The following is a 9064-nucleotide window of genomic DNA, read 5'->3' on the forward strand; positions in this document are numbered from 1 at the left end:
TTATTGAATTATGTCATTATTCATGCCTAAATTGTAGTATTCTAGGTGTGTTGGTGAATTGTGATTCATGGCCTTAAAGGGAAAAGTATGAAGAATTGATGTATGATCATGATGTTATGGATATGCCTATGATTTGAATGACAGTAATGTGATCATGCCTAGAATACAATTGTGTTATTATTGAAAGGTTATTCTCAATTTAATACTTATGAATGATAATGATATATGTGAAAGGTTATTCTCACATACACACACTCATGAATGAAGAATGAATGAAGTTTCTAAGATATTTTAATGATGATATGGTTTGATTGTAAAAGGCTATTCTCAATTGTACACTAATGAATGATAATGACATGTTGTGAAAGGACTTTCTCACAATATGGGGATTCTTAGTTGATCTTTGAATATATGAGCTATCTAATGAATGAATGTTGGGTTTGAAGTGGATACTCAATCATGAGTTGAGGCGGGGTATCTAGTAGCAATCTCGTATCCCATAATAATGAACGAAAATAATGAATGTCAAGTACTTTGTGGGGAATAATGCTAAGCACCGAATGGATAGAGATATGAGATGGAAGCTCTCACGTGAGTTAAGGCGGGGTTTCTAGTAGCAATCTCCTGAGATGGATGCCCTCACGTGAGTTGAGTCGGGGTATCTAGTAGCAATCTCCCTATCCCATAACTATGTGCCCACATAGGTTATTAGCTAGTGGATCTACCTAAGCTAAATGTTAACGGTCCTACCTTAGTCAAGTAGGAATCCCTTATTTGGTGTGGGTAACATCGGGATTCCATGATTTGCTCACATGGTCTATGTCGGTTAAGGCTTACCCCCACAAAGAATGATAATGAACTATGGCTTCTCAAGAATGCACTACTTAGTGTGGGTGGGGGTATGAGACTTCATCCATGCATTGCACAAGTAGGCTTTGAGAATAATCATGGTGTGTTCATTTATGTATAATGCCTTATGATCAAGGATATGAGTTAGGTACTATGGTTACTCAAGAAGTTCTATGAAGTGTGGGTGGTAGTATGGGATGCCATCCATGCATGGCACAAGTAGGCTTTGAGAGTGGCTATGGTGTGATTCTCTAATGTCTTAATGTCTAATGAAAAGAAAGTGCTTATAATGATGTTAATGAGAATGTTGACTTAAAGGTTTAATGAAATGATGAATGCTTATCTTGGAAATGTTATTATGAGTTGCTTTCCTTGTCACGCCTTATTGAATGTGAATGCACCTTGTCTATGATTATTGACTAGAGATGAGAAAGAAGAATGGTAAGTATGTTATGGTGGCCTTAAAGTAGTACTTAGTATGTGTGGTAGTATGTGATGTCATTCATACATTGCACAAGTATAACTTAGGGTTGTCTTAGATGATGGTTCTAATGTGTTATAATGACTTGTATGTTGAATATGCTTATGTCATATGTGTTTTTACTAAAAGCTCATGATGTTTCTCAAACTTGGCATATAGCATGGTTTTCAACCAAAATGCCATTTTTAAGCATGATTTTTGCATGGCTATCATACTTAGTACATTTTTGTATGTTAACCCATATTTCTTCTATTTTTACTACAAAGTGTAGGTTCTGGCATTTGAGGTGATTCCTTCTAGTTCAAGCTTGGGTTGACTATTCACTAAGGCTTGTGGTATGTCCTCATGGATCCGAGGACAAGTGTTATGTTTTGTTTCATGTCTTTCATTGTATTAGACACTTTTTAGACTTCCTATTGTAAGGGCTGTGACCCTATTTTGAGACTTCCTATTGTAAGGGTTATGACCTTATTTTGAGACTTCGATTGTAGTAGATGGCCATGTGAGACTATGTCTAGACTTCCGCTGTTTTGAATAAAGTTTTTGATTGTATGGATTAAAAGTTTTAAATTGCGTACAATTTTTCATATGTCTTATGTTATGAATGCTATGAGGCTTGTATGAGGCTTTTCGGAGTCTTGTACTCCGTGTCACATCCGGGGTGTAGGCTCGGGTCGTGACACTACGGTTGGATAGTACATTCTGTAAGAGACAGTAGGTGCGGCTTGAAAGTTATTTTCAAAGGACTTTTGAGTCTTTTCCAATGATTTAACCTAAAACTATGTCATTTTACCTACTACCCTAAGCCCTATATAAACGTTTTAAGCCCAAAAATTACCCATTTCAACTCATTCTCCTAAACTCTCTAAAACTTGAATAAACTCATCCTCCCAATTCCCTCAAGTCTAAGGAAGAAGAAGAGTTAGGGCTCCATTCAAGTCTCCAAATTCTACATTTTCTTGGGCTTAAAGGATCAAGGTATGTGTGTATTCACCCATGGAGTCCTTTCCTTCATGGAGTCCCTAAGTTATTGTAAATGAATTGATGATGCTTTGAAAGGAAAGTATTGATATTATTGTGAAATGATTTCTCACTTACTATGATGATCATGATTGTGAAAGGTATTTCTCACAGATGAATTCACATTGGTGAAATGTTAACATTTCATCTATGTTGGATTATGTTTAAGGAGTTATTCTATGTTTTGATCCTAAAAGTGGTGGATTGGTATTGATCATTGCCTTCCCAATGTTAAAATGATATTTATCTTTTATCCGTTCCATTGGGATTTAGACTTAGCACCGAGAAGGCTTTGAGGTGGAGGCTCAAATAGGGTAGTCTCTAGTAGCAACCTCTAGTCCCAAACTACGTGTCCCCGTAGGATTGTCTTAAATGACCTATCTAGTGGATCCACTTTAGCAACTGATGATATGTACATATTATACCTTGGTAAGTAGTTTCCCTTTCTTTCGGTACGAGGGATATACCGAATTCCACGATATAGTTCTCATGATCATATTGTCGATTAAAGCTAATATCCCACAAAATGAATATGTTTTCTTCAAAAAAATTCTTATGTCCTTTATGATAATATACTTGACCACGCTTTCATGATTTTGATGTCATCTCTTGTTTAATGCTTTTAAATGTCCCATTATGATCATGCCTACTCATTTTAAGTTACTTATATGGTCATGCCTATGTTTATACATATTGCCTTATACTAAGTACATTCCATGTACTAATGCATACTTGTGCCTATATTGTTTCACTAATGTAAGGTCTGACGCTTCTACTCCCCATGTTTGTGGCTAGTTGATTCTTTTGGGATTTTGAAGATTGGTGAGTCCTCATGATCCGAGGGCCAAGATTCTTTGATTTCTTTCATGTCATTTCCATTTTCCGGCTTTGTATGTGATGTATGAGCTATGTCCGAATCACTTTCCTTATGAATTAATAGATGTCTTTGAGACTTATGTTAAACTTCAACTTTTGTCAAACTTTTTTGTATGAAATGCTACCTTCTAAACTCTTTTGTTTCTCTTATCTTGTATGATGTATGCTAAGTGTCTTGTGTAGGGCCTCTCGGGGTCTTATACACCATTTCACGTCTAGGGTGTACTTTGGGTCGGGAAAACCTTGGTATTTTAGAGCACAAAGTTTAGAAAGATCCTAGGATGTCTCATAAGCCACGTCGAGTAGAGTATTGTTTGTTAGTGTGAAGCGCCCCACATCTATGAATAAGAGGCAATAAGATGTTAAGGAAATTTCAATTCTTTCATCATTCTAAAGTCATGCGATAGAGTTAAAATTTATATGTCTCTCTCCTAATCCCTATCGGATGCTTTTTAGGATATGTCCCCTCAAAGAGCATACGTTAGAAGGAATGCGGGTGAGAATGTGAAATAAAAAGCTCCTCAAGAAGCTCCACAAGTTCTGGCTAATCCTTTGGCTGAACAAGTGACTAATGTAGAGTTTAGTGCTTCTTTTCAAGTATTGGCTCATGCCATGATGTCTTAAGCCAATAGGGATGTTGGGGTCCCCTGAACCAAAGTGTGGGTACAACGACAACTAGAGCGAGGGACTTCACTAGGATGAATCTTCCGGAGTTTCATGGTTTCAAGGTTGAGGAAGATCCTCAAGAGTTCATTGATTAGATATACAAGGTGTTGATGATCATGGGAGTGACGCTAGTGTAAAAGGCGAAATTTTCCACTTATCAACTTAAGAGTATTGCTCAAGTTTGGTTCAACCAATGGAAGGACGAGAGAGCAGTTGATGCGGGCCCACTTGATTGGGAAAAGTTTACGGGTGCTTTCCTTGATAGGTTCTTTCCCCTTGAGATGGGTGAGGTGAAGGTACTTGAATTAATTAACCTTCGTCAAAGAAATTTGAGTGTGAAAGAGTATGCCTTGAAGTTCACACAATCATCTAGGTACTATGGTTGCCGACTCTAGGGAAAAGATGAGCAAGTTCGTCTCGGGTGTGTCTGAAATGTTGGTTAAGGAATGTCGTACCACCATACTCATTAAAGAAATTGACATTTTTCGTGTAATGATTCATGCTCAACAAATCGAAGAAGATAAACTTAAGAAAAAGTCTAGGGAGGCAAAGAGGGCAAGGACCGGGGATGATGACTTTTTACATTCAAGGTCCGATGGACTTGATTTGGACTTGATTTAAGTCATATAATTTTGACTTAACTATTAATCCGACTTTATTAACCAGTAATTTGTCTTGGCCAATGTATCATGAATTTAAGATTTAATCCAAATTTAATATGAATTTATCAATAAAACATCACTATCTACAACTACTTTAAATTTTTACGTTTTTAAAATTGCTAATTTAATCCCTTTTATTAACATTATAAAAATTAGAAATAGAAAAAAAAAAGGGAACACTTTTCTTTTTCTTTTTTTTTAATTGAAAACTTGGAAAACATTCTTAGCTTATTTCCCCCCTTAGATGGTCAAAATTGTGGCATTAATTAATTTCAATACGTGTTTGATAGCCTTTCCTCAATTTTGTATAGGTATGGTTGGTTACCTTATCATCATCATCATCTCAATTCCAACACTTAGCTGGTAATGGCAACAACACACATCCATCATGTGTAACCCAGCGTGATGAAACCCTTTGATAAGTGATATTTGGGTCGAAAAGTTCTGTTTGGATCAAGAATCCAAACTTATCAAAACCCAGTACCAACCTTGAGGAGAAGAGTATTCATTTGTAGGGTCTGGGATTCCCTAACAAGTGGTAACTCAGCTGTGATGGCAATTCGAAAAGGAATGCTTCTTTTTCGACAGGTCAGTCAAGAGTAGGATTTTTGTTACACATTTTTACTATAATGATTTGATTTGAAGGTTACGTTTTTCGTATAATGAAGGGCGATGTGTTAGGGTCTTTGGTGGAGTTTGACAAGGCAATTCAGCTTGATCTTCGCCAGAAAGCATATGAGATTCTGAAATACCATTTTCAAGCAATATTATTATGAACTACCTCACATCTTTTACTTCATCAGATCTTTGGCAAAGGGGTTGTCTCTATATTATCTTGATAGGTAATTGCATTATTATAGTTTGAACTCACTCTTCATTATATTGCCTTAAGCTTGTTATTTCTGGTTAGGTATGAGGAAGGTGCACATCAATTCCGTATAGATGTTGCCCAAAACCCAAATGATACAGAGGAGTCAATTTGGTGCTTTCTTTGTGAAGCTCAATTGTATGGAATTCATGAAGCAAGAAAAAGATATCTTGAGGTAATTTAAAAGTATCGCTATTATTTGAAATGCAGAATGATTTGATCAAGCATCTTTCTATTGTATGCTTCCTTACAAAAATTTAAGCATCTGAGTGCAGGTTGGTAGAGATTCACGATCAGTCATGCGAGAAGAATATAACATGTTTAAAGATGGTGGTGATTAAGAAAAGGTGTGGAATGTAGTTTATTTGTCAGAACAAAGAAATTCAATTCATATCAATAGTTAATTGAAGTTGTTTTAATGGTAATTTTCAAATGAGGATGTTCTAGTGCTTTTCCCATTCTTACTCAGATCATAGAGTACTACTAACTGAAGCAGGCAATATGTTTTCTATTTCACTCTCTTGTTCTTATACTTTGACTCAACTCCTCCTTCATTCAGTTATTAGAAGCAAATATGCTAACAACGCTAAAACGTCTTATAACTTTTTTGGAGTTCTCTATTCTTGGGCTTTCATACTGTAAATAACCTAAAATAACTATAATCAACAACTCATTTGTAGTTGCTATAGTAGACAAGTTTTATGCTGCATATGATTTGACTAATCTGCAATCTGCTAAAGTATGAGTTGTTTTCATCAAGGAAACTCTTGAGATTATTTCAAATAATTAATTGAGGTAAACATTCAAATCTTGGAACCATGGGCGAACAACTTTTGCGATGCCACCATATTGTTCCTTAGTTACATTAACGATCAATATCCTATACAAAGTTCTGCTTGGACTTGGAACTACAGGATTTTCTCTAGCAATCTATGCTTCAAAGAAACATTCTACTTAGAAAATCCATTTTGTCCTAAAATATTCCTACTCATAAAGTTGTCAGAAAAGTTCATGATATATCTTAAATTGTGAGTCCGTGATAGTTGATAAATTATGAAAGTGCTTCTTGGCGAAATTTATTTCAATCCAGCTTTCTTATGATACTTTCCAAAACTCAGTCTAGTGATTGTTACTAAATTAATACAGTTTTTCCTTTGAAGCATGACATTTTAAAAACGTGTACAAGTTTGTTCCAATGATCTATACTATATTGTTTTGAGCTAGGTCGTAGCTTCGGTTTGGTCTGAATATATTTACTAACTACATACAATTCTAATTTTGTAGCTTGTTGCTGCATTTCTAAGTGGACAGCCAAATGAATACTTCTATGCTTCTCTATATGATGACTTGTACTATGAATCACAGGTTCTTACTAATCCCTCTACCTTATGTTCATTATGGATGATTCTCCGTCCAAATTGCTCTCGAAACGTTTGTAATTAAGCTTATCTTTACCCCAGTTTACCTTCACAATGTACGCATTACTCTGAGAATGAACCTGTACACTACAAATTTTCTTATAACTTGTGTATGCCTCTTTTATTCTCAACAGTGAGGTAGAGTTGCAATTTTGATAGATGTAAAGTGCAAAGGCTGCTTTTGATTAGCTTTTATGCAAGTAACTGAAGTACCATCTAAAAACCTGAAATACCATCTTTCGTTGTGGTCACACATACATATAGATAGTCATGTTATCTTTAAACAGAATCAAGATTTACCCTCTACTTAATTTTCATATGATTGCAAGTATGAAGTCAAAGCAAAAAGAATATTAGCATATTGATTTACTTTATTACAATGTGATGTTTTCTTTTTCAACGGAACTAAATTTGGATAAAAATCAGTTCTAAACCAAAAAAAGGGCATTTGAAGCAAAACAAGTGTTGGTAGGATAAAAATGCCTTCTGGAATATTTGGAACATCTCCGATGGTTTAATTTGTATAAGAATGGTCTGAGTTGGAAATACTACCATTAATTTTCTACTCAGGCTTTGAATACTGGGAACTCCAAAAATTATCATTAGATTTTTTACTTAGGCTTTGAATACTGGATCTCCAAATGTCTTACTTGATCACCTATTTTGCTCTTGCTTTCCAGAATGAGCCAGATGAAGCTAAAGTTCATTTAATTGCTGCTTGTCAATCGCCTTATGGATCAAGGTTTTGATTAAGGGTTTTTTTTTAGCTATTCATTTGCTTACTCTTTAGAAATATATTTTAGCATGAAGAAAAGAATTCTTATTAATATTCATTATCAGGAGGGATGATTGCATGGCTGCTCTTGCCAAGGTACATTGCAAATGTAGAAATTGGAACATCAACTAAGAGAATACACTCAAGTTCCATGAGACTGGTAACATTCTATTCCAAAATGTTTCAAGATATCCCGATGCTTCATCTTGATACAAATCACACATCCATTGATAATACCAGACTTTCACACAATTATATGGTGAGCCATTTTGTAACGGGTCAATGACATTTGGAATTATGATGTAATATAACTTGTGTAAAAGTAGCTTTGCTAAAAAAAGATCGACAGGTATGTTGTGTTATGCAAGAATTCTGACTAGCCTATGTTTGTTCTTATTATTTGTGGATATTCTTGTTATTCCATCTCAGGAAATTAGATTGTGCTATGTTTAGACATCATTAGCATACATATATAGTCATGTTGGAATGCATGGTTGAGGTGGACAAGCCTGAGAAAAAACCTAAGCAGAGTATGAGTTTGATCAGGATTTGAAGAATTAGGAGCCCTTTGGTTATTGGATAAGGGTATAGCTAATACATGAATAGTCAAGTTATTTATGTATTAATTTTATACCATGTTTGGTTTGCAAATAGTATAAAAGTTATTTATGTATTAATTATCTTATTTTATACAATGTTATTCATGTATTAGTTTCCAAATGTTATATAAAAGTTATTCATGTATTAGTTTTATGCAATGTTTGGTTGGTGTGTTTCCAAATATTGTATAAAAGTTATTCATGTTTTAATTTTATACAATGTTTGGTTGTATTTTTAGTAATGTTACATAATTAATACTCATATAAGTTATGAGGAAATATATGTATAATTTTATGGGATCCGGCTCCTCTCCATTTTCTCCAAGTTCCTATTTGGATTAATGACACATGGCATATGTTAAAATAAATGGCTAAGATTTAATTTCCCAAAGAAAATCTCTAATCATGATTTAACTAATAAATATATTATAGATTTAATTTTAAAAATTACTATGACCCCCACAATCTTAACAACATATTATCTTGTTCATAAATTTAGGGGAAAGTTTTCTTCCTAAATTGTTTTACTTAGGATGTTAATTTTATTTTATTTTTAAGTTAATATTTTTATTGCATTTTTCCCTCGAATTTTTCTTTTTAACCATTAGCTATTGAAGAGTATTATTTTTCCTATTTTATTGCACCTTCTTTTTTTTTCTATTTCCTCCAAAATTAACATTAGCTATATTTGGCAGCAGTTCAATATTTTAAAGAAAATTAAAAAGAATCCCACGTAAAAAAAAGTCATTAGGAAGAACTTTTTTTCCCCTATATTTATGGACAAGATAATATGTTGCTAAGATTGTGAGATTATAATAATTTTTAATACTAAATATATATTGTATTTATT

Source organism: Solanum tuberosum, unplaced genomic scaffold (genome assembly GCF_000226075.1).
Source record: "Solanum tuberosum cultivar DM 1-3 516 R44 unplaced genomic scaffold, SolTub_3.0 scf00011, whole genome shotgun sequence".
In the NCBI taxonomy this organism is placed as follows: Eukaryota; Viridiplantae; Streptophyta; class Magnoliopsida; order Solanales; family Solanaceae; genus Solanum; species Solanum tuberosum.